At 41.0% G+C, this 27,665-nt stretch overlaps 1 long non-coding RNA gene across 1 annotated transcript; it reads left to right on the top strand.

The window, feature by feature from the left end:
* Nucleotides 1-6,257: 6,257 nt before the first annotated feature.
* On the top strand, nucleotides 6,258-26,476 carry LOC142829678 (uncharacterized). The gene is made up of 3 exons (XR_012904374.1): nucleotides 6,258-6,365; nucleotides 15,765-15,858; nucleotides 25,891-26,476. It is a non-coding gene; the product is annotated as an uncharacterized LOC142829678 (long non-coding RNA).
* The last annotated feature ends 1,189 nt before the right edge of the window (nucleotides 26,477-27,665 follow it).

Here is a 27,665-nt window from a genome sequence, read left to right as displayed (position 1 = left end):
GAAATTTTTGGTGGTGTCTGCCTTACATTGTCTAATTTTGTCCCAAACAGCTCAGCCATTTCTGAGAATGAGGCTACAGAATTTCTAGTATTGACCAGATTGCATGGGTGTTGCTATTCCAACAAAGCAACTGAATGTGATCCAGCCCAGGACTGAGTGGTATAGCTGGACTTTGCCTGTAATTGTTGGTAGGCCAGGCTGGGACTGGGGCACTGAACCTGAGATCATGGTGTTGTTTCTCCTGTGCTCTCACTGATCCTTCCCACTATTTCCTCGCTCCGCTTTCCATGACACCCAGGCAGGATAGAGAGGGAAGCTGTGTGATTCAAATGCAAGGATGATAAAATCTGAACCCAGGAGGAGAAGACTTTTGGGGCAAAATGACAGAGACACAATGCTGTAAGTGGGCATGGGAGATTAACAGCTGGTTCCCCACTGGAGGGGGAGGAAGAGGAGACAACAGGGCTGGGATCCAGTTGGCTGGGGGGGGGGAGGAGGGAGGGAAAGTACACTGTAATTGAATGCAGAATTGGAAGGCCTATTTACTAAACCCCACTTCCAAAGCCTGTGATGGAACTTAAGATTCTTGAGACTTGCCATTCCTCTGCCATCAGCAAATATCTATGAAACCCAGTGGCAAAGTGTCTCGTTCATCACCTCTAGTGCTGGTCCACAATGGAGATGACAACCTATAGTTACTCTACTAACCTATCAGTTACTCTGTTAATTTAACTGGCAATGGTCTGTGCAGTGGATCTACAGGTTCTGATGCCAAGAATGTCAATATGATGTCATAGGATAAAATGTGTCTTTTCAATTTTCTGTAAAAAAAACCAAACAAACCCAACACCCTAATCCCCTGAGAATCAACCTTCAGAATCCTTACATGGATTTAGGATCAGATCTAGTGCCCATTAAAGCACTGGATCTGAGCTGTTTTTTACAGCAGCTGAAAAGACATCCAGGCCCCAATTTTTACCTACCTGTTAGTTCCCAGCACTGGGGCTCAGTGCTACCTTTGAATGCCCACAGAAATCATCTTTCCTTTACAGCTTAACTTAATTTATTAATCAACACACAATTCAAGGATATAAAGACAGACAGAAACTCTGGCTTGGAAGGAACCTTTTTACACCCTGGCAGTCCATTTTACACCCTGGCAGTTTTTCCCCCGATAAACAAGCAGCACATGGCTTTTTAATAAAAAATATTTTATTTTCAGACACAATTTAGAAAGAAGCAATTCTCTAGGAAAGCATGTGATTTCCCTTGGAGTGATGCCATTAATCTGTCCCTATGTCTATGGAAGAAAGTATTTGTTGACTCCTCACAGAAAATGCTGATAACTGCACATTTATGTTAGGAGATGAACATCTATATAACAAACAACTCTCTGGATCATAGGATTTCTTTAAACAAAACAAACCTTTTGTAGATCAATGAATAGAAGGGCCGTTGCAGGGCATGGGTTAAATCCTCTGGCACCTAAAGGGGGAGATGAAAATGCAGGGGGGGAGGGAAGGGGTGTTCTTCCTTTCCTCTCACTCCCAACAATAAAGCAGCAGAACAGAAAACCTCCAAGACATTCAGACAAACTGCAAACTAAATTCCAATCCATATATTGCCAATGGAGGAGGAAGTGTGTCCAATGCCCAGCTAACTAATAATCAGTGCTTTTTTTGTGATGGTACTGCCCGGTACTCAGTACCAACACCTCCAGACGCAGTACCAGCACCTCCAGTCAGAGCGCAACAACTTTTCCCCTGGAGTACCGGCACCTTTTTTTTTAAACCAAAAAAAGCACTGCTAATAATCATTAAATAGGGTGTCCCTCTGCTCCAACCTACAGGTTAAATGTGCAGCACAGCACATCCCTCAGCCCACCAAGAAGAGCCTTGCTCTGGCTGATTCATTCATGCTCCTTCCCAAGGCAGAACAGGATATAGCCCCGTGTCGTTAGAACACAAGTAGCCATAGCGTGTGAACAAACAGAACCACCTGTCATTTCCCAGAGATACTCCATGAAATATTTGAATGCTGAAACTAAAATCAAGTGGCAGGAATGAGGTTGAAAAGAATGCAAAAAACCACAATAGGCAATATTCTTTAACTATTCCTCTTATAAGTTAAAGTAACCAGCATTACAAACAGCAGCTACAATGACTGCATTTAAAAGCACTGGGGAAGAAAGATTGCTGTAACATCATAGGGTTAGAGGAAAAAAGTCTGTTTATCTATATTACATTGAAAATTACTTTTTGTGGGTCTGCCTCATAGAAACAAAGCAACAAAGAAATAAATGGTACTATACAACCACGAAAGAAAGAATTCAGGGCAGATGTAGTAGATGAAACTAACTTCAATACATTTTTTAAACAAAAGGGATTTTAAACTCTCAGAAAAAATTCCATTTACTTTCCATATTTAAAGTTTTAAATTTCTGATTGTTCCTACCTTATAAGGTGCAGAGCTGAAGCATGAGCTGAATAAGTCTTCAAGCATAGAAAGCCTAACTTTTATAATACTGATCACATGGGTGATAGTAATAAAATATGAATCAGAGGGTGGTATATCCTAATAGGTTCTCTCTGCTTTCTGGTTTTCAGGAGTCGTTTTGAATGTTTATTTTTCCTCTTCTGGATGAACTTTACTAGAACTCAATCCTAGACTTCCAAGTTCCCTGCCACCTCCCACTGAAGCAACACTATCCAACCGGACGGACTAACTACTACACATTTGAAGCAGGCACTAGAATGTAGAGCACACTGTATTAGATCCATCAGTACCTTTCTTAATAGCCAGAGTAAATTGCTTCTAACATCCGCCAGCCCTGCTCACTTAGATCCCAGGGACAGCAATGCCAATAACACTAATATAGGTGACACACCTAATTTCCTTATGCCCCATATTATTAGTAATATTTATTATTTGCATTGTAGTATTGCCCAGAGGCCCCAGTCAGGACTGAATCTCACTGTGCTACATGTATACAGACACAGATGAACAGAGTCTCTGTCCAGAGAAGTTCATGTTCCCTTTTGAGAATAAGACACAGCAATGAGTGTAATAAATGAAAGAACATGTGGTGCACTTATGCAACAGCCTGATAGTTCCTAATTTGCCACAATAAAAGTTTTGTTTCTGATCAATCCCAAATGAGTCTGAGATACTTAGAAAGAGGGTGCCTGGTAGAAAAAAACCATCTTTTAGAAAGGGCTAGGCAACTATGTCGATCTTCATTATCATTGATCAGCCCAGGAGTGGCCCTAGATGAGTTGCCGGCAACTGGCGCCCTAGGCGAAATGCACGATCAGCACCCCCGCCTCCAAACCACTCAGCGGCCGTTTAGTTTGGCACCCTCGGCGATCGCCTAGTTCACCTGTATTGACAGGCCACCACTGGATCAGCCAATTAGAGTTTGTGCTGAAGAGGTAATGCCAATCACTTACTATCTTACTGAAGCTTTTGGCATGTATATTTAATCTCTGGGTAGTTCTCTTCATGGTAAATTTATCACAAATTGCCAATACATTAGCATATGCTCCCATTTGGGAATAATTCAAAACATGAGCTATTTAAACTCCTATTTATTATATTTATTCGTTATAAAATGGGTCAATGCAGCACAAGTGAACTAGAAGGTTTATTATGGGGTTTTTCCAATTTTGGGGGGATTTTCTAAAGCTTCCTGCTTTAATTCTGGTCCTGTTGAAATCAATGGCAAAATGACCATCGATTTAAATGGGAGCAGAATAAGACCAAGCTAAGCATTTGCAGAAAATCTAAGTACTTTCAGAAAACATCCATTACATTTTAGGCCCATTCCATACTAGAAAAGGTTTACTGGCATAGATAGATACTGGTTGCCCTGAAGGAAATAAGCCATTTTTGCTGGTATAAATTAATCTGTGCTACAGCTTTTGCAAATATAGAAATCCTGTTTTAAAACAAACATGAACACGATCCTACTGATACTACTATCCCAGCAAAATTTCTAGTGTAGACCTGACCTACAAGTCGGACTGTATGGGATGTCATTAGTAATCTCCATCTGCAGATCTAAAATCCTTTTGTAAAGTGGAAATTGTTTCAAAAGTGATACTCCTTAAGACCTGCAAAGACTTATATGCGTGTTTAAATTTAGACACTGCAATTACTTCCATCAACTTCAGTGGGACTAAACACAATGCACAAAGTTTAATCAGAACAGTAAAGTCTTGGCAGGACTAAGGCCTAAAACTGTGGCACATGCTGTGCAAAGCACACACAACTAATCTGACTCCATATTTGTTCAGATCAAATATAAAACATTACACCAAGAAAACACATCTGTAGCCACAGCCTATTTCAGACACCCAGTCTCTTCCAAATATTCGGATATTTCACTCCAGAACCATTGGCTGATACATTTATTATAGTTATTATTTTATTCTGGGTCCAGTTCCAACTAATTGTGCATAACAAGACCTGCCCAAACTCTTTGGGTGTGAAGCTCAATTGTTAAAGCCCATAAAGTTATAGATCAGAGTCCCACTGTCCCATGCAAATATATCCCAAAAATCAGATTCAGTTTTCATACCTTTGCCATACGTCTAGACTGGCATGATTTTCCGCAAATGCTTTTAACGGAAAAGTTTTCTGTTAAAAGCATTTGCGGAAAAGAGCATCTAGATTGGCACGGACGCTTTTTGCGGAAAAGCGTCCATGCCAATCTAGACGTGGTTTTCTGCAAAAAAGCTCCGATCGCCATTTTCGCGATCGGGGCTTTTTTGCACAAAACAAATCTGAGCTGTCTACACTGGCCCTTTTGCACAAAAGCTTTGCGCAAAAGGACTTTGGGAGCAGCATAGCATTTCTGCAAGAAGCACTGATTTCAGACAGTAGGAAGTCAGTGTTCTTGCGGAAATTCAAGCGGCCAGTGTAGACAGCTGGCAAGATTTTCCACAAAAGCAGCTGCTTTTGCGGAAAAACTTGCCAGTCTAGACACAGCCTGTATGTCTAACACGAGACAAATAAAAATAAGAGAATGGAAGAAAACCAAAATTTGATTTACAGATTTTGCCTTAATTTCTTCAAAAATGTGCAACTGCTTATTCTGTACTGCATTCTCTTTTCCGGCTAGTAGAACTGGGACTCTTTTTAGCACTCTTTTTAACTCACTCCACGGTCTATAGGGAAAAAAGTGTTATTTAATGAATGATTACTAAATGCTTAATCCCCAGTTCATGAAATGATTCTAGGGCGAGCTGATTTTCTGATAGCTTCCTAATTAAAACTCTCTCTAAAATATGAGTGTTTGAACGTAGTCAGCAGCTATTATTCCTTTAAAAGTCATGAATATCTAGTCATCATGTAAATACAGAAAGTATATTATTTTGAGATTGTCCCTCTTGTCAGGCATTGACCGTAAGAGTTTTTGGCATATAGTGATTGGAGACCAGGTCCAGGAAGCTCTCCACCTAACTTCCATTGAATATCTTAGTAGATCTGGGCCTGAGCATCAGAGTTCACAGAGGGAATACAGTCAGAATAGATTTATGGTGTTTGAGAACTTTCTATGATATACAAACTGCTAAGCAAATTGGACAACCTTTAGTAAGATTGTTCATATAATCTATACTAGGGGTCTCAAACTCCCAGCCCATAAGCTATCTTCAGCTGAAACAATGGTACAGTGTGACTCAGGTGACTCGGTGGGCCGAGGGGGAACTGTCCATGACCATTCCCCTAACTCTGCCGCTTCCCATCATTTCCCCGCCTCCCCCCCCCCCATGGCATCCCATCCTTAAGGATGTAGCTTTGGGGCTCAGTGGAGGCAGTGCAGCACTGAGCAACAGCTGTGGTTGAGTCCCTCACACTCCCCACGGCCGTAGAAGCCATTGGGAAACAGAGTGAGTATTCCTGCTGAGTGCCTCCACTTCCCTTCAGCTCTTCCACCATGGGGAGTGCAGAAGGGAGCCTGACCATTGCTGCCATGCCATGCTAGGCCACCTTGGGAACCCTCAAGGGGAGAGAACAGGGCAATGGCAGGAAGGGGTGGGGCTTAAGGAACAATAATGGACATTTCCCACTCTCCCTCCTCCCCGCCTGCTAGGAATTGCTCTGGCTGGGGATGACCCATGGGTCAGGAGTTTGAGAACCCTGATCTCACTATATAGAATCATGTTAGTGGAACAGTTTATAAACTGCTCATGCTAAGAGTTTAAACCCTGCATTCCAATTTGGGGTGGAGTTAAAATTCAAAAAATGTGGGCTGGGAGCTTTTATTTTTGAAATTATTTTGACTATGTAGCCAATTAGAGATGACAGGTAATAAGGATCATTAGCAGAAAGAAGGTCAAGAACAATTCCCATCCTGAAGTCAAGTAATTAGCTTTATTTCCTATTTCAGTTTATTTGTTTCTCTTAGTTTAAGATTTATCTCTAGTTTCTATTCCTTATCATGAGATTTTTGTTTTGTCTGTAATTTTATTCTAATTATATCTAATTTCCTTCCTTCCTCCCTCCCTCACTCCTCTCATCTTGTAACCTTCCTTCAATTTTTCTTAGGTACTTATTGCCAGTCCCAGTTTCCCAGGGTCACAGTTAGTGGCATAGAGCCCACTCCGCGTGCTAATAAATTTTGTGTTCGTTTTTTCCTACCTCATGCATTTTTTCCCAATAATTAAACTTATGCAGTCCTGCTCCTTGATTTTCTAATTGAGACAACTTATTTCTGTAAGTTATGAGGAGAAAACAATTTCCTGTTCTGAAGACATCTAAGATAAGAACATAAGAACAGGCCAACGGGTCAGACCAAAGGTCCATATAGCCCAGTATCCCATCATCCAACAGTGGCCAATGCCAGATGCCCCAGAGGGAGTGAGCAGAACAGGAAATCATCAAGTCGTCCCTCTCCTGTCATCCATTTCCAGCTCCTGACACCATTCCTACCCATCCTAGCTAATTAGTATTAATGGGATCCTTTAAGAGACTTAGGTGTTGCAATGCTGAACCTCATAGCATCGACTTCATAGGTGCCTATGAAATCTAACACCAATACTGCTATCCACGCAGCTGAGTGTGTACCTGGGCTTCCTATATGACAAGTGGGGAGAGACAGGCCCTTTAGTGAGCAATCCACAAAAACTAGCATAGTGGGTGATGCCACCTAAACTAACTAGCCAATGGTAGATGTTGTCAGGCAGAGGGATGTGTCCACAGCTCCACCCCTCTCATGAAGGAAAGCACCTATCTCCAGATTACAGGGAGGTGCCTGACCCTGCTTAGCAATCCACAAACAGGAGCTCTGAACCAGTGCTTAATTTTAATGAAGGAGGTGTCAGGTCTAAAGCAATTATGACCTACAGCTCAAGCAATTTTTTTTTACATTTGTAACTGATACAGCAAGCCCAGAGGTGTCTGAACTGCCATGCCAGGGGTTCTGGTACTCAGCTCTGGCAAGCCCAAGCACAAATTAAGCACTGCTCTGAGCACATCTATTGGATGAGGTGCCACATGTAACTGAGGCAGTCAACTACCTGTGTTTGCCTGGTTTGTGAATCGCTCTAGGACATAGATGGGAGATAGATGTGTAAATATCTAGAGTGAGGCAGCAATGCATGTGCCCAGAAGCTGAAACATAAGTGGCTAAGGAACTTCTACCATGAAACTCTTAAGCCGTGTGTGAGTTTAGCACTTAACCCACACAGGTTAACCACAGCTCTGACCACTGTGCCCAATGCACAGAGACATGGAGGGAAGGTTATAGTAAGTGGGGATGGCTTTCTGTCGAACATTCCCAAAGTTGGACTTTAATGGGCCTTCTATAAGAGACTTCCCTTGTCATAGGGACTGTGAAGTTTATACATTGCATCACCAATTTAATGTTGATTTAAACATAGCATTCCTTATGTGAGGCAGGTTAGTGTTGTTATCATCCCCATATTACAAATGGGAAAATTGAGGCTCAGTAAAATTAAAACACAAATATCCAACAGTCCATTAATTTGGGGGAGGGGCTCAATTCAGGGCATGATTTTTAGATGTGCTGTTCACCAAATGTTCCAGTAAAAATCAACATGTTTAAAGTTTGATACCCAAAATTTGGTGGATAAAATCTAGAAATGTTGGTCTTATGGGCCTGTTCCAAATTACAGGCAGCTGCAGTGTTAAGAGCAGAATCCGGGAGCCCTAACTCTCAACCTGAACCACTCACTGGTGTACAGTACCTCTCTTGAGTGTGTGAATAGAAGAGAATTAGGATCTACTGAGCACTTTTCATATTCATGTCAAGGTGCCTCTCCCCTAAGAGAAAGATCTTTACAAGATAATATATTAGCCCAGGTCTATACTAGACCCGGAAGGTCAGCTTAAGGCATGCATCTCCTGGAGTCAACATAACTTAAGCTGAGCTTGGCGCTGTCTTTACAGTGGGACGTCGACAGGAGAAAATGCTCCCATCAGCTTCCCTTACTCCTCATAACTGCGCTGTCGGAGGGGGAGGGGATGGCTGCAGGATTCAATTTAGTGGGTCTTTACTAGACCCACTAAATCAAACATCAGAAAATTGATCTGTGGCATAGCAAGTACAGATGTGGCCTTAGATAGTGTCTAAAGAATGTTATAACATGAAATAGGGCAGCTTGACACATTGACTTGTACATTTAAATAATTATGTGTGTGAGACTGGTTGTTCAGGATGCCAGGGAAGTCTCTCAGTACTCTTCTAAGAGGGAAGTGGGATCTTTCACTTGTACCTAGATAATTATCTGACACTGACAAAGACACCCAGACTTACAGCCTCACCCATCTAAAAGATAGCATAATAACAGTGCAGCATTGCCTTCCAATGCATCGCTGAATTACCACTAATGGTTCCAAGCCTGAGTTGTGGTTTTGGGAGTGGATCTGTGCAAATACCCATCTAACCCTATTCATGTGGGGCACATTAACTGGATTCCTTGTGGTCCATTTGCAGAGGTTGGCAATGGGTTGATCTTGGCAGGTTCACATGAAGGGTTGGGATCTATGCAATCCTGGACTTCCAAGAAAACTTCCTACCATTCTGTCTCACGTCCTCTGGATTCCCTTACCTTAGGTATTTTCAGGCAGTCCCCAGTGATTTGAGCCTACTTGCCTCAGCTGGGCTTCTTTGAGATTCGGGTGTCTCTTCCCTTTGGATCATTTGGGGTGAGAACTAGACTTCTCCAGAGAGAGATCATGACAGGGCAGCCTGATATGGGTTTCCACCCATCTTTTTAAATCATGTGAGATCTTCAGAGGGACCTGATTGTGCCTCCCCTTATCCCTGAAAGAAGTGTAGCAGCAGAGGAAACCCTACTGTCACCAGGCACTGGAACAGCTTATACTAGTACAGCACTATTGAGAGGTGCTTTTCTTTTCTAAGAATAGACGGTTTCAGTTCTCTGTTTGTAGGATTCCATGTTAACCATTGAAGCCAATTTGTTTGATATGCAGCCATTCCTTTACTAGCACTTCCCTGTTGGAGTAAATTAGGCTTATATAAAGTCTTTGTATTAGCTTCTGCTATGTGCTAATTCCAGTTTTTACATTTATTATAGGCTGTGATCCATTCAGTCCAGTTGACCTCCATGCTCACAGTCAAATTTTACTCATGATCATTGCTTTGCCCCAGTTACAAACATGATCAGTGGGAGTCAGGACATTTTGTAAGAAATAGCCTCAACCACACAATCCACTTCCTATTGCAAATTCAGTTGCTTAGTCAGCCTTACCATTCACAGAGAGGCTAAGGAAATAGGTTTATTGTTCTTAATTACATATAATTCTGTTATAGGTACTTAGACATAAGAACAGCCATACCAGGTCAGACCAAAGGTCCATCTAGCCCAGTATCCTGTATGCTGACAGTGGCCAATGCCAGATGCTCCAGAGGGAGTGAACAGAACAGGGAATCTTCCAGCAATCAAAGAGAGGCTAGGGATACCGTTCCTACTCATCCTGGTTAATACCCATTGATGGACCTAACCTCCATGAATCTATCTAGCTCTTTTTTAAACTTTGTTCAAGTCCTAATCTTCACCACATCCTCTGTCAAGGAGTTCCACATGTTGACTGTGCACTGAGTGAAGATAAACTTCTTTTTGTTTGTTTTAAACTTGCTGCCTATTCATTTCATTTGGTGACCCCCTAGTTCTTATATTGTGGGAGTAAGTAAATAACTTTTCCTTATTCACTTTTTCCACACCAGTCATGATTTTATAGACCTCTATTATTAGGGCTCGACAAATTGCTGTTTCTACTCACCTGTGGCGAGGAGATTTCAGAGGTTGCCCCGTTCACTGGTGGTGCACGCATGCTCAATGTGGGTCTTGCGCATGCTCAGTGAGGGGCTGGCGAGTAGATTTTGCCGCCATTTGTCAAACCCAGTCTATCATATCCCCCATTAGTTTCTTCTTTTCTGAGCTGAAAAGTCCAAGTTTTTTTAATCTCTCTTCAAATGGGACCCATTCCAAACCCCTAATCATTTTTATTGCCCTTTTATGAACCTTTTCCAATGACAATATATCTTTTTTGAGATGCGGGGACTATATCTGTATGCAGTATTCGAGATGCGGGTGTACCATGGTTTTATATAGAGAAGATCTTATCTGTCTTATTCTCTATCCCTTTTTTAATTAGTCCTAACATTCTGTTTGCTTTTTGGACTGCCGCTGCACACTGAGTGGATGTTTTCAGAGAACTAGCCACAACGACTCCAACATCTCTCTCTTGAGTAGTTGTAGCTAAATTACTCTCCATCATATTGTATGTATAGTTGAGATTATTTTTTCCAAATATGTATTAATTTACATTTATCAATTTTAAATTTCATTTGTCATTTTATTGCCCAGACTCTTAGTTTGGTGAGATCTTTTTGAAGCTCTTCACAATCTGCTTTGGTCTTAACTATCTTGAGCAGTTCAGTGTCACCTGCAAATTTTGCTACCTCACTGTTTACCCCTTTCTCCAGATCATTTATAAATAGTTTAAATACGATTGGTCCCAGGACAGACCCTGTATTCATATGATACTTTGTTTATGAATGCTGGTAGTTTGACTGTTAATAATTAAATTAATTGATAATGAATATTTTGGCATGGTGGTGTCAAGTTATCCCAACTAGGGAAAGGAGTTGTTGGTCAAGTAATCAAAATTTAATTTAATTACCATATAAAATTGATATGAGTACATGCCAATTCTCTTCCAGAATATGATCTGAGGAAGTGGGTCTGGCCCATGAAAGCTCATCACCTATTAAACCATCTTGTTAGTCTTTAAAGTGCTATATAGTTTTCCCTTTTGTTCTCTCAAATATAAATATCTGTAGAGGCTAAATGCCCAGCCTTCCATTTACATCCTTGTGCATAGGAATTGTACCATTATGCAATCAAATAGAATTTTTCAAACACAACAATATAGAGGCTCTCAAACATCTCATACCATGGATTATATCCTAACTGGAAAGTCGGGGCCATGCTGACTGGCCAGCAGGACCCACACTGACCAGTGGATGCTCCCCAGGTCTAGTGGCTGCTCCCTGGGGTTGGGGCACTTGCTGCCATCCTGTGGTCATTCTGAAGTATAACTGTCGTCTATGCTTGCTGCCACCTCGTGGCCATTCCAGAGTATAACTGTCCCTGCTCTGAACCCTCTCTGATTGATGAGAAACAAGCAATTTCCAGACCAACCTGGAACAACCAAACCCTGACATTGCTTTAAGTTTGGATAAGAGGAAGTTGCAAAACAAATTTGGCAGTCCTAGCTCTTACTGTTTAGGACGAGTTCTTGACCAGACACTTGACAAAACTCACAAACTGTTTCAAATGTATATAGATATCTTGCATTGTAGACAATCTCCCTTCCTATTCGTGACTGCAAATCAGCCTTGTTGCCATGATGGCAATTGTTTACATGAAAGTTGTATTAAGAAAGTAGATAATGGTTTTTTTCTTGGTCACTTAATGTGATTAAGTTACATTAGAGGTGTCAGTAACATGTGACCAGTCAGGTCTCCACAGGCCTTCTGCAAGTGCTCAATGTACCACTGGAGAGCTATTGATAAGATGTTTCATATACAGGCAGTCCCCGGGTTACGTACAAGATAGGGACTGTAGGTTTGTTCTTAAGTTGAATTTGTATGTAAGTTGGAACTGGTACATATTGTAGGGGAAGCTCTAGCCAAACATTTCTCCAGAGCTCAGTTTTATTCTCCCACACCTCACTTCCCTCAGTCCTTTATTCTCAAGCTGAGGGGTCTGCTGAGAAAAGCCGCTCCACGTCTCCCTGGTCTGCTGGGAGGGCGCTAGCTTTGCGTCTCCCTGGTCTGCTGGGGGGGAAGCAGCTAGTGCGGGGTTGCCTCACCCCATTTGTAAGTAGGGATCCGATGTAAGTCGGATCCATGTAACCTGGGGACTGCCTGTAGTGTCTACAAACAGAATTTGAATCTTGTAACAATTTGAAATGCAGATAAGACTTATTAGTCACCTATGGCACAGTAAAGATGGAACCATAATTACACAGATCATGGATATAATCTGGAGAACAATCTCTATTTATATCATCATGACTAATCTGGTTAATATATTATGTGGCTGCATGAGATCCATGAAAAGATGCTAGTGACAATGCAGAGAAAGGCTTTACCACACTTGGCAAATGGCAAATCTGAATAATTAAATTATCTGTAAAAACAAATCATTGAGTCATATTATCCAGGGACTATGGAGTAGAGAACAAGAAATGTAATGGCAGTTTCTGCACACTTACAGCTTTTTTCCAAGTGCTATTTTCAAGTGCATATCACATTACAGAAAAAGGCTCCATGTAAATTAATGGAGTCAAATCCTTGTGTTTTCATTCATTTGAGCAATCTCCTAGACAAGAATCTGTGCACTTTGCAGCAAGCTGGATTTCAATTCAGATCCAGCCACAAACTGGAGTTGCCCCAGAACTGTCATAGCCGGAAGACAGGTGCCCCTTCCTTGGTAATCACCTACCCCAGCCTGGACCTGTGGTGGCCATGGAGAGGTGCCTCTCATCTGCCCCCAAGCCACTAATAGAAGGGGGGATTGGGGACTGACCTCTCTTCCTGAGGCAGCCTGAACCTCAAACCACTCATCCCCGGCCTCACCCTAGAGCCTGAACCTCCAACAAGAGCCCTCACCCTGCACCCCAACTCTCCATCCCAGTGCTAGGCCCTCTCCTGTACCCCAAACCCTTGGCACTGTCCCCACCACACACTGTCCATGTGTGGAATGACATGTTATGTGATATAAACATCAGCTCCATATTGGTGCACATATAATTATTCTGCATATGGACATAAAAAATTAGAGGGAACACTGCTCAAGAGGCTGACATTTGAAGATATGTTGGTCAACTTTATTTTATAAACTTTAGTCCCATCAAAATGTTTCTATGTAGATTTATACTATATAAGGAAACATTCTTTAAAATAGATATTTTCCTCCACACCACTCAAGCACTGCAATATTATGTTTAAACTGGAACTCTGAAATGTTAAACAGTTTGGTTTTTTTCCATTGGCCAAATGGTATGTGGCGGGCTACAAGGAAAACAAATAGTGAAAAAGCAAATTAGACAATGTTGCTTTAGTATTAATTATAACATGATATTAGAAACAAACGGAAGGAAATCTGCAGGCAAAGGTGATCCTAGTGGATGTAGTGTACTCAGACTTTCAAAAAGCCTTTGACAAGGTCCCTCAACAAAGGCTCTTTAGCAAAGGAGAAAGTCATGGGATAAAAGGGAAGGATCAGTGACTGTTTAAAAGATAAGGAACAAATGGTAGGAACAAATGGGTCTATTTTCAGAATGGAGAGAGGCAAATGGTGGTATTCCCCAAGAAACTATATTGGGATTAGTGCTGTTCAATATAATTAGTAAATAATCAAAAAAAGGGGTAAACCGTGATGTGGAAAAGTTTGCAGATGATTCAAAATTACTATAGTTAACTCACAAAAATGGGCAACAAAAGTCCCTGCTTTTTCACAGACTTCCTGTGTGACCTTGGGAAAGTCACTTAGCTTCACAGCTCCTATCTGTAAAATGGGATTAATAGCACTTCCCTGACTTTGAAGGTGGTTGTGAGGTTAAATACATTAAAGATTACGAGTATCTCAGATATTACAGTGATGAGAGCTATACAAGTAGCTACGATAGCTGCATATTTAGAGGATTATAAATCTGAAAGGAAGTGGAGTAAAAAAGTAAGCACTCAAGTACAAATTTCTGTTGTAGTTGTTCACAGGATTTTCTAGATATCAAGGCATTTTCAAAATGCTGACTACTTATTATTTTAAATACTGTAAACTAGATGCCTGTTCAGTCATGTTGGGGTAGGTAGGTGTTGAATCTGTCATAATGTTCGTGTGGGTAGTTCGGTGATTCCAGGGAGATAGGATTAACTTTGCTGATGGACTTGAGGGCTCTAGCTGGTGTGGGTTTTTTACTGCACTTTATCATCAAAATGACACTTCTGGAAAAGTTGAAGGGAGCAGAGATTTTGTCAGTGATACCTTAAGGAACTGATTTATTCACATCTCAGTTTTAGGATTGCCAACATTGTATTTCAAAAATAGTATTAATTTTGCATTATTAATAATAAATACTACTAATAATAATTTGCAGTACTTACCACACAGGGTATTTCTTGCTGCTTTTTGTAGCACTCAACAAATCCTGTTCTTGTACAGAGATGAAAAAAAAGTTGACGTTTGTAATAAGGGACTGTTGGCAACCTTCCTCAGTGTCCTTATCTATAAAATAAAGAAGAACAATATTGACCTACATCACAGGGTGATTGTGCAGTTTATTATTGATGTATATTTAACACGTTGAGATCCTTGAGCAAAAAGTAATATTAAAGTGCAGGACTGAATATTGTATTGATGAATGGGACACACTATTTGGCTCATGCAAGAGTCCTTACTTCTGTGGAGGGAAGTGTGGTTGAGACGAAAAAAAAACCTTGAGAGAATGGGGAGCTTAGGAGTATGAATACTCTTTTTCCTCCACAGAGCCATCTGAATCATTCCTTTTCTCCCTCCAGGGCAGAGACTGATGAGAAAACAACCTGCCATGATAGAAAGGGGAAAGGAGACTGGAAGTTGGAGGGAGGGATCTTTCACGGTGCCTGTGCTAAAAAAATCCCTCACATATATGCTCAAATTTTACCAGAAACATAGACTGTTTGCGCCCAAAAGCCTTGTTACCAGAGCTGTCAGACACACTGTTGTCAGTGCTAGGGAAGGAAGGGGCTGGGGAATCAGTCAGCCCAGTCTCCTCAGCTTTGGGGGGCCTCAACACCTATGCAGGGTTATTGGAGGAGGCACCATCTCATTCTCTCGTGACCCACTACCATACCATTTATAGAGGCAGAGTACTGGTGTAAATTCCTGGGGATCGCTGAGAGGCTGCTGAGAAGCTCTGCAGTCCCTAGGATTCCAGTATTGCTCCTTGTGAACAGAGCCCTGTCAGGGCATAGAACTACCACAGACACAGTGAATTAGAATTGGGCTCATTATTTACTAGCATATGTGACATAAAGTTGCCTCACAGCTTACGCTAATCATCTCCGTACTGACACACTTTATATATGATCATTTTACATCTGTGAGCCAAATTCTACTGGCAATTATGCTCAGACAACCCCAGTGATGTCAAGAGTGTCACAGAAGGGTAAGTGGGAACAAAGAAATCAGTCTAAATGGCAAACAATTCCCTCCTATTTCACATAGCATGCTGCTGACTTCATGGTGACATAGGAGACGACCTCTTCTCCTGCACCCATCCAGTTACTTCAGGAGAGAGAAGAGAATTTAAAAACAGAAGGTAAGTGCAGGAATTTCTCCATTCTTCCTTTCAGCCTAAATCTCAGCATTAGTTTTAATATTTCAACACAAAAATCTATAAAAGGTGTATTTTAGTTACTCAAAAAATAAACTAAATACTTTATGACAAACTATTTTTTTAAATAATGCAGTTTACTAGCAAAAGTCAAGGGCTGGGCAAGGTAAAAGGGCAAATGTCACAACATATATTTACAGAAGTCATACATTTCCTGTCTAATAGAAGGAAGGAGTTTTAAAACTGTTTCAGTAAAACAACACAATTAATTTCATTTGTTTTGGATATTTGACATCTATACAGTCCAGAATCTGGTGGTTTTATTCATTCATGGTTTCATTCAAAGGGATAGTGGTCCATTAGCCCCTCTCTCACTCCTCTGAGCCTGTCCAGCATGGCTCTCTCCAGGTGCTTCTCCCAGTCTGGGAACCCAGTCCTGCACCTTCCTTGGTCAGGACTCAATTGCCCTCTTTTCTCTGAGCAGCTCCTTTTAACAGGGCTTCCCCAGAAAGCTGCTCTCTGATTAGCTTCTTATAAGCCCTTTCCTACTTGTCTGTGTGGAGCTCCAGCCCATCTTAACTTATTGTAGAGAGATCCAGAGGATTGGGGTTGTCAATCCCAGCTTTCACTTTTTGGGCACGATCTACTATTTCATTGCTCCAGGTTAATATAAATTTAATTCCCACAGACATCAATGGAATTATACCAATACAGTAATACAATGGTGAACTGGGGCCAAAATACCTAAGAAAAGAAAGAAATGTTGCTCATTGAACAAGAGTTTAATGTTTCAGCATAAATACATATAAAGATAAAAATACTTTAATTATACTGGAAACTACTTTAATTGCACTTTTAGGATACATCTACACAGCACACTTATTTAGAAATAAGCTATTCCGGAAGAAATACTCTGAAATAGCTTATTTTGAAAATAGCACGTCTATATTACAGAGAAGCCTCAAAATTAGCCTGAGGCAGGCTTTCATAATGTGGACATGCTACCTTGATTTAGAGCCCCAGAAGGCACTGGGGAGGAGCTACTTTGAAATAGCAGCAGTGGAGCGTCCACACTACAGGCAGTCCCCGAGTTACGCGGATCCGACTTATGTCGGATCCGCACTTACGAACGGGGCCCGTCTCCCTGGTCTCCAGCAGACCAGGGAGAGGAAGCAAAGCGGCAGAGCACGCGGGCAGCGGACAGCCCAGATGCATCTGGGCTGTTCGCTGCCCGCATGCTCCGCCGCTTTGCTCTGCTTTGCTCCCTGTCTCCCTGATCTGCAGATTGTGTAGACAGTCGCATTATTTCAAAATAACACTATTTATTTAAAAATAACTGTGCTGTGTAGATGCACCCTTACTGATTTATATTATATGAGGATCTTTAAAATAGTACCTTGTGTAATATTTGGACTCATTGATTTTTTTTTAAACCTTTATATTGAGTTTTCATGACCGAAGGAAATGTAAAACCAGATAATGCAGGCAAATTAAAACCAGGGCATATGTATTGAATGGCAGTGTAAATTGATTTTTGGAGATGTCTCTGCCGTGCAGAATATGAACTGTAATTTATAGAAAATTAAAATGATCTGTGAAGCATTGTTATCTTATATTGGGTGAGAACTGACAGAAAGGTCAGGTTAATCTATAAACATGTTATGTGCTTGCTATCAAAAATAATTCCGCAAAGTCAAAGAGATTGAAATAAGAAAGGAGGTAGTTCAAAAGAAGAATCCTCTGGTGCCAAAGGCAAGGGGCTGGGTGTTGGGAAATATGGGTCCTGATGCTAGCTTAGCTACTGTCCTACTTGTGTGGGACAAATCACTTTGCTTCTCTATGCCTTAGTTTCCCTATCTATAAAATGGGCATAATGAAATTTACTTCCTTTATTAAGCACTTTGAGATCTACTGATGAAAAGCACTGGAGAGTGAAAAGAGTGGAGTATTATTTATAAATAGACTTAGGCTAATTTCTAACAATGAAAGACCAAGTTGAGAACTTATGTGGGGGATATATTATCTCACATCTGCCCAGTGTGGGGTTTTTTACACGTTCTACTGAAGCATCTGGTGCTGGCCACTGTTAGAGGCAGGATACTAAACTAGAAACACTGATTCAGTAGGGCAAGTCTCCTCTGTTGCTAAATAATTAAGAATGCAGTTCTACCTCAAAAATGTTTTGCAAATTATCATCCACTTTAAAGCACAACACAGGGAGTTATGTCCATGTAGGGTCATTTGAGGGCAGCCCTCAGGCTACAAATCATGCTGACTGTTTTCACAGTTTTGTTTTCATAGATCCTTTGCAATTTGTTCAGCATCACAAATCACTGCATACCTAGTTAGACAGACAGAAGGAGGTGGCAGAGCAATATACCCTTCTAGAGAAAAAATGTAGGACTACTAATACTGCGCTGTGATAAATAAGCTAATAGCAGTATAATATTAGCAGTTCTCCCTGCCACCCACACAGCATGTAGCAGGGACTGTAGATAATAACATAATGCATATCATATGCATGATGCTGAAAGATTGCTGAAGTGAGAATGGAAATTATTAGAAATGATATGGTCATGTGACCATGTTAAATGTTAGCAAACGTAAAACTTACATTGCTTAGGCATACCAAAATAAAATTCTATGCTATGTTGGAACAAGACTGATTAAGTCATCAGGATATGACTAATTACAGTAAACATGACTAGGGACGACTTATACCATTCGGGACAAAAGATTGGTAAACCACAGCTGCACCAGCCCTTTCTGTGTTAAGGAGGCAGGTATACACAGTTGGGTAGTGAAACACACTTGTTGAGCTATGAAACAATCATTTTACCTTAAATAACTCCTTATGGCTTTCCAAGCTGTTAGAGTTGGTGTTGTGAATGGAACACAGCTAGATGGCACAGTGTCAACCAATGGGACCAACAGTCTGGCCTGGCCCCGATAAAGGTGGAAAGCTGTCCCGCTCTGTGCTCCTGGAAGGGGCTGGGCCTCAGAGAGGAGGAGGGGTGGGGATCAAGGGCAGGATGGGGCTAGGCAACTTTCAGTAGTGCCCAGCACACACAGCATGGCTCTCCAGCAGCAATTTAAAGGGCCCAGGGCCCCAAGGTGGCAGCATGTGGGAGCTCTGGGCCCTTTTGCATTGCTGGGCCCTGAGGCAACTGTCCCCTTTGCCCCTCCCTGTCAGTGGTGCTGATGTCAACACATGATCATCTCTGAAGTGTGAACTCAAGAAGTCTCCATAAGTAGTTTCCTGAGGCTACTCAATTGCCCTTCCCCTATGCATTGTTAAGAGGACAAACATTCATAATGGAAGAGAATAACAAGGAACAAAGATTGTGGGAAAATGAAACCAACAAACCAAGGCCTGTTTTCAATGCATACAATGAGTTTAAATGCACATTGTACCAGTGTTCTGCTACTAATAAAAGAACATCATTTGGGTAGTTGATTAATTACATGGTAACAAATCAATAACCAATACATGCACAAAGGAATTTATTAAGTACATAGTCTAATAGACAGGACATTTATACCTCCAAACCAGTGGCACTACTATGGGCACCCGCATGGCCCCACAATATGCCAACATTTTTACAGCCAACCTGGAACAATGCTTCCTCAGTACTCGTCCACTAGCGCCCCTCCTCTACTTACGCTACACTGATGACATCTTCATCATATGGACCCATGGGAAGGAGGCTTTGGAAGAATTTCACCATGATTTCAACAATTTCCACCCAACCATCAACCTCAGCCTGGACCAGTCTACACAAAAGATCCACTTCCTGGACACTACGGTGCAAATAAGTGATGGTCATCTAAACACCACCCTATACCAAAAACCTATGGACCGCTACGCCTACCTACATGTCTCCAGCTTCCATCCTGGACACAACACACGATCCATCATTTACAGCCAAGCATTAAGGTACAACCGCATTTGCTCCAACCCTTCAAACAGACAAAAACACCTGCAAGACCTACACCACGCATTCTTGAAACTACATACCCACCTAAGGAAGTGAGGAAACAGATCAACAGAGCCAGATGTATACCTGCTACAAGACATGCCCAACAGAGAAATAACAGAACACCACTGGCCATCACCTAGGGAGTGTCTAAACTACATGGCTCCGTTGATGGAGCCATGTAGATTAGGCTGATCAGCAGAGGGAAATGAAGCCACGATTTAAATAATCGTGGCTTCATTTAAATTTAAATGGCTTCTGTGCTGAGCCGACAAACAGCTAATCAGCTGTTTGTCAGCTCAGCGTGCTAGTCTGGACGCTCCCGCGCCGACCTGAAAGCCCTTTATCGACCTCCCCGTTATGCCTTGTAGGATGAGGTTTACTGGGGAGGTCGATAAAGGGCTTTCATGTTGACAGGGGAGTGTCCAGACTGCCCCAATCTGCTGACAAACAGCTGATCGGCAGAGCGGGGCAGCCATTTAAATTTAAATGAAGCCGCAATTATTTAAATCGTGGCTTCATTTCCTTTTGCCGAACAAACAAATCTACATGGCTCCATCGATAGAGCCATGTAGTCTAGACATACCCCTACAGTCCCCAACTAAAACCCAACGCGTCATCAGCAATCTACAACCCAATCTAGACAATGATCCCCCACTCTCACAGACCTGGGGAGATAGGCCAATCTTCACCCCCAGATAACCCGCCAATCTGAAGCAAATTCTCACCAAGAACTATTCACTGCACCACAGTAATGCCCATTCTGGAACCAATTCCTGCAATAAGCCTCGGTGCCAACTCTGCCCACATATCTCCACCAACGACACCATCACAGGACCTAAGCACATCAGCCACTCCATTACGGGCTCATTCACCTGCACATCTACCAATGCAATATATGTAATCATGTGCCAGCAATGCCCCTCTGCCATATACATCGGCCAAACTGGACAGTCCCTACATAAAAGAATAAACGGACACAAATCAGGTAGCAGGAATGGTAAAATACAAAAACCTGTAGGAGAACACTTCAATCTCCATGGACACACAGTAGCAGATTTAAAAGTAGCCATCCTGTACCAAAAAAATTTCAAGAACAGACTTCAAAGAGAAACTGTAGAGCTACAATTCATCTGCAAATTTGGTACTATCATTTTAGGATTAAACAAAGACTGTGAATGGCTAGCTAACTACAAAAGCAGTTTCTCCTCTCTTGGTGGTCACACCTCCACATCAGCTGCTAGAAGTGTGACTCATCCTCCCTGACTGACTTGACCTCATTATCTCTAGCCTTACTCTTGATTGGAACTCTTTTCTTATTCCTGTATGTTTATACCTGTGTCTGGAATTTCCACTACATGCATCTGATGAAGTGGGTCTTTGCCCACAAAAGCTTATGCTTCAATACATCTGTTAGTCTATAAGGTGCCACAGGACTTCTCGTTGTTCTTGCAGATTCAGACTAACATGGCTACCCCTCTGCTAAATAGATTGAGCTACTTAAGGGTAACTAAGAGGAAGGTAAGGGAAAGCTCAATCACAGTCTATAACTACCTACATAGGGAATAAACATTTAATAATAGGCTGTTTTATTTAGCAGAGAATGGTCATGTGATCTAATGGCTGGAAGTTCAAGATGAACAAATTCATACTTGAAATAGGGTTTAAATTTTTAACAGGCAAAGTACTTAATCACTGGAAAAATTTACTAAGGGTCATGGTTGATTCTCCAACTGGCCATTTTAAAATCCAGATTTGGAACTTCTCTAAAAGATGTCTGGGAATTATTTTGGTGGAAATACTTTGGCCTGTATTTATAAGTCAGACTAGACATTACCAGGCATGAAAGGTAAGTTCATCATGACCAGTATAGTTTAGGAATATTACAATATTTACATTCCCCTAATTAATTTCAGTCTTGCTAAAGGAACAAGCACATCTATCCAGTGTTAGAATCAGTTGCACACAACATTAATAAGTGTGATTCTGGGGCTGGAAGTAACTTATCTATTTAGACTGTTGAAAGTTACCACTATGCCATCTAGCGTTAGACCCTGGCCACTGGAGCTCATTGTGCCTCTCATTCTTGCAGAAGTCATTTGTGACATGGGGAATCCTGGAAGCTAAATCTGACACAGCCAAGAGTCTATCTCATTACTGCTCCACGAGCTAACTCTGGGAATTTACAGTCTTTCCCCATTTCCAGTAGACTCTAGGAACTATATAGCTTTCTTTCTAAATGGCACCTTTTTGTAATAATCATCATCCTTCTCTGTACACACTCTAGCCTGTGCTAGCTAATGAGCCCAGGCTGGTAACTACCCGTTTATCCCATCCCTAATTATTTATAACCATCATCCTCATTGTCTTCCTTCAATGATTTTATTCTAAAATAGTAACAATGTAAGTGAATGTTCTCTCAAGTTGTATTATTTATCCCCTTTCCTTGCTTGGTCTATATGTTCTGTATACATATTTTAAATAATTCAGGGGGCTGTATTCTGGTGTGTGCTATGCTCAAATTACGTTAAAGGGACAGATGTTTTGCAAGTGCTCTGCCTCCCTAGCTGAGTTAGTGGTTTTTTTTTTGTTTGTTTGTTTTTAAAGAGCCCAGTTTACTGATACTGTCAAATTTTCAAAAATTCTTTAGCTGCTATTTAGAATCATCCAGGCTCTTCCTATAAGAAATGGATGCTAAAAGTGTAGAGATTTTTGTATCTGGCAGCCCACAGTAAATAAAAGCCATTTTTTTAACATAAAAGGCAGACAAATGATTAGTTTTTTTCTACAAAGGTAATCAAGATCTACCTTGAATTTAAAAAGAGGGCTTCTCACATGAGGAGGCTGTTGCAACATAGCTGGATACCTGACTTGGGTCTCCACACTCTATGAAGGACCTTGGACATGCTGGAAGCATTTTTTTTAATTATTTTTGCATAAACAGTAAAACTAAGAACAAGCTTTTATCTTCTTTAGAATAAAAGTTTCCATTTTATTAGCTTATAGGACTCCTGCCATTTAAGATACTGGGTTTTTCAGATGAATGTGTGTCATGTGAAAAGATGAAATAAAGTAACTCATTAGATCCAACCCATAAAACCAACCCATTGTTGAATCTAGCCCATCAGAATTATCTCCTACTTCATCCCAGCAAAAGTCTACTGTAGGAATAGGTCCTTGGATGTTTTCATCTCAACATATGGAATATTAAAGGAACTGGCACATGAAATTGCAAGTCCATTAGCAAAATTTTTTAATAAATCTCTAAACTCAGGCATTGACTGTAGAATTGCTAATATAGTTCCTATTTTTAAGAAAGGGGAAAAAAGTGACCCAGGTAACTATAGGCCTGTTAGTTTGACATCTGTAGTATGCAAGATCTTGGAAAAAATTTTGAAGGAGAAAGTAGTTAGAGACATTGAGACTAATGGCAATTGGGACAAATTACAACAGGCATGTCCAAAGTCCGGCCCGCGGGCCAATTGTGGCCTGTGTTCCGGTTTAATACGGCCCCACAGGTAATTTGGCAATATCTATCTTTTATGGCTCCCAACGAATCCATATGTATTGAGATGAATACATTGTAAAATTTCAGTTAATGTCAGTTGGTCTAAATCAGTTATAAATATATTTGGACACAACATATATACTTGGTGTTATGTTCCTGTTCATATTTTTTGAACTTAAAAGTTGACAGACAACCTTTATTACCAATAATATGTAATGTACTTTACAATGTTTCTGACCTATATTTCAGCTTCCTGGATTTTTTTTTCATCTGGCCTTCAGATATGAAAGGCAGAATGATTTAACACCTGTTTAGATTTGTCATCCATGTGACAAAATGAAAAGTATGCTGTTTGCAATAAATTTTGCATAAAATAGTTAATTTGCATTTAATTTTAATGATTCAAAGAATGTTAGGCAAAATGGTCGGCCTTCATGCATGTTCACTTCATCAAATCTGGCCCTCTTTGAAAAAAAGTTTGGACACCCCTGAAGTACAACATGGTTTTACAAAAGGTAGATCGTGCCAAACCAACCTTATCTCTTTTTTTGAGAAAGTAACAGATTTTTTAGATAAAGGAAATGCAGTGGATCTAATCTAACTTGACTTTAGTAAGGCATTTGATACAGTACCACATTGGAAAAGATAAAAAGGTAAATTGGAAAAGACAGGGATTAATATGAAAGTTGAGAGGTGGATAAGCAACTGGTTAAAGGGGAGACTACAGCGGGTCATACTGAAAGGTGAACTGTCAGGTTGGAGGAAGGTTACTAGCGGAGTTCCTCAGGGATCAGTTTTGGGCCAATTTTATTTAATCTTTTTATCGCTGACCTTGGCACCAAAAGTGTCCTGATAAAATTTGTGGATGACACAAAGTTGGGAGGTATTGCCAATTCAGAAAAGGATTGGGATTTCATACAGGAAGATCTGGATGACCTTGTAAATTGGAGTGATAGCAATAGGATGAAATTTAATAGTGAGAAGTGTAAGGTTATGCATTTAGGGATTAATAAGAATTTTAGTTATAAGCTGGGGACACATCAGTTGGAAGTAACGGAGGAGACGGACCTCAGAGACCTGGTTGATTATAGGATGACTATGAGCCGCCATTGTGACATGGCCGTGAAAAAGGCTAATACGGTCTTGGGATGTATTAGGCGAGGTATTTCCAGTAGGGATAAGGAGGTGTTAGTGCCATTATACAAGGCATTGGTGAGACCCCATTTGGAATAGTGTGTGCAGTTCTGGTCTCCCATGTTTAAGGAGGATGAATTCAAACTGGAAGAGGTACAAAGAAGGGCCACTAGGATGATCCGAGGAATGGAAAACCTGTCTTATGAAAGGAGACTCAAGGAGCTTGGCTTGTTTACCTTAACCAAAAGGAGGCTGAGGGGGGACATGACTGCACTCTTTAAATATATTAGAGGGAAAAATACCAGGGAGGGAGAGGAATTATTTAAGCTTAATACCAATGTGGACACAAGAACAAATGGATATAAGCTGGCTAGTAGGAAGTTTAGACTTGAGATTAGACACAGGTTTCTAACCATTAGAGGAGTGAGGTTCTGGAACGGCCTTCCAAGGGAAGTAGTGGGGATAAAAGCTATCTGGCTTCAAGATTAAACTAGATGGGTTTATGAAGGAGAAGGTTTGATGAGAACATGATCTTGGTAACTAATTGACCATTCATTTATCAGTGATAAATAGGTCAATGGAGGGATGATAGGAGTTACTATAGAGAACTTTCTGGGTGTCTGGCTGATGAGTCTTGCCCACATGCTTAGGGTTTAGCTGATCACTATATTTGGGGTCAGGAAGGAATTTTCCTCCAGGGTAGACTGGCAGAGAGCCTGGAGGTTTTTCACCTTCCTCTGTAGCATGGGGTACAGATCACAGCTGAAGGATTCTCTGCATCTTGGGGTCTTCAAAGTATTTGAAGGCTTCAATATCTGAGATATAGGTGAAAGGATTCTTCTAGGAGGGGTGGGTGAGATTCTGTGGCCTGCACTGTACAGGGGGTCAGACTAGATAATGGTCCCTTCTGACCTTAAAGTCTATAGCCACATAGTACTCTCTCTCCAGGTTGGCACAGTGGGTGTGTAAGTGAAAGAATAAGGTCTTTTTCTGTAGTCATATCATAACATTGGCTGCAGCCAGATTGGAAGAGCAGCAGACATTAGGTGAGGAGCAGAACACTTCCACTCATCACATTCCATGTAATGTAATTACAAGTGTGATATCAGGCTGTGAAAAGGAAGACCTTGTCTTAATGGCACCAAATAACACCAGATAAAAGGTCTTAAGATGGTTAAACCCAACTTGGTTTGAGCATTCTGACTGGCAAAACACTACTTATCAATAGTAAGGTTTGTAAAATGTCAAGGACATGGTCCTCACTTCCCTATTGCTTTTATAATTTCAAGCTGGTTTCTTAATTGATTTACCCATAGAAAATTAATTGTACCACAGAAACAATTACTTTACAATGTGTTACGGTACAGCTAAGCAATTTTTTTTCCCCTTCCCAAATAGGACTCAAGCTCTACTATATAAACTGGAGTCCAAGAAGACCAGCAGGAAAGAAGGAACAGAATAAGGCAGGAAGACCTAGAAGAACTCACCTTCAGGACACAGCCCAAGATCAGATCTGACAAGGGTTCTTTGCACAACTATGATATCCAGCAACCAGATGAGACTGACCTTGCCTGGCTTATAGACAAAGTTCACCTGCCTGATCAGGACTGGTAAGCATACAATGGTATGCTTAGCTTGTGTTCTGCTTGGCGTAGTAATTAATAGAGTGCAAGGGTATTACTGTGTACAGCTCTTTTCACTGCTAAAAGATTCTGCAAAAGATCACAGGAAGTTACATGAGCTCTAGGAATTGAGTATGGGCACACACTTGTAGAGCATGTCAGTGACAGAATTGTGTGCAATTAACAAGTGCTTTCTGCCAGATGCTCAGTTTTAGGTTAGAGTAATAAATTCTAGAGTCAACTAAGCTATAGATCCAGCAGGCCTTGTTCTTTGCTATTAAAGTGATTTCTTTTAACGATACTGCTAGTTACCCTGTCTTTGGAAATCATGGCCTAAATTACACTGTTTAATTCCTGTTCTACTCCCCTGAAAGAAACTCCCATTCTCATGCTAAAGGTTCAAGAGACAAAATACTTGCAACCATTGTTAAGTGTCTTAACATTCCACCCCTTTAAAAAGGCACCAGAAGCCATCTTTTTAGAATGGCAGATGAGGATCTCATAAGTCATCACTGAAGAATTCTGATAAAGACTGCCATTCACAGGTGTTAGTACAGTGGTGTTCCAGCTAGTTGGATCCCTTCATATTTGATTAAGTTCTGCCTCTAATATATTTCACTATTTTCCATCAGTTACAGTTGTATATTGGGAGCTGCTACATGACCAGAGAAGCCATCTCAGTTTAAGCTACTAGACATGGATTATGGGTTTCTAGTAAAGAATGAATCATGATGAAGGTGACGCCCAGCTGAGTATTTCTAGATTCCTGCTATACAAGGATTAGTCACAGTGCACACAAGTGGCTCAGTGCTAGCACACTCACTTTACGACTAATTTCTATGGGTAAACAGTCACTTTTAGCTAGACTATAAGAGAGCTGCCTTCTGCCAGCCAACAGAACACTGACTGGTTACATTTGCCCTCATTTCCCTCCCTACTTCTGTAGATCACACTGTCCAACAGAGATAAGGAGCTACTGGAATTGGGCTAGCAATAGCTTATTTATTGGATGGTAGTGTTCCACAATAACAGGTAACATTTCCATTAAAAACCCACACATTACACCACCACATAAGACATCTATAATGAATTCAAGTAATTGAATTAATTGCCACATTTGCTTGTTCGTGGAGATTATCCTTCCATGGTAGCCAAGTCTCGAGTCAATGCTATAACGATCCCTCAAAGTTATGTTTGAGGAACAGTCGTCACTGCACTGAATGCTGGACAACTATGTAGCAAAGGTTAAGCATGGCATCTGTTCATCACTCTTGATTGTTATACTTCCATATCTTAAAACAAGTACAGTGTACAAAGATTGTATGGCAAGGAGCAAAAGACTCAGTAAAGACATTCAAAATAAATATTCTGGTGAAAGCTCTTAGTTGTTAAAAATCTACAAGATGGCTTTAAGTCAGAATTTAAAAAACCCCACACCCTTTATAAGAATTGTGACTGGCACTCAATAGCTTTTCTTTAGAAAAGTTTCCACAACGCTAACTAATGAATCGAGGCCAGAGTGGATTTCAGGAACAGGGAGAATCAACTGTT

Source organism: Pelodiscus sinensis, chromosome 5 (genome assembly GCF_049634645.1).
Source record: "Pelodiscus sinensis isolate JC-2024 chromosome 5, ASM4963464v1, whole genome shotgun sequence".
NCBI lineage: Eukaryota > Metazoa > Chordata > Testudines > Trionychidae > Pelodiscus > Pelodiscus sinensis.
Note: the sequence above shows the minus strand (reverse complement) of the source record. Positions and strands in the feature narration are given on the sequence as shown.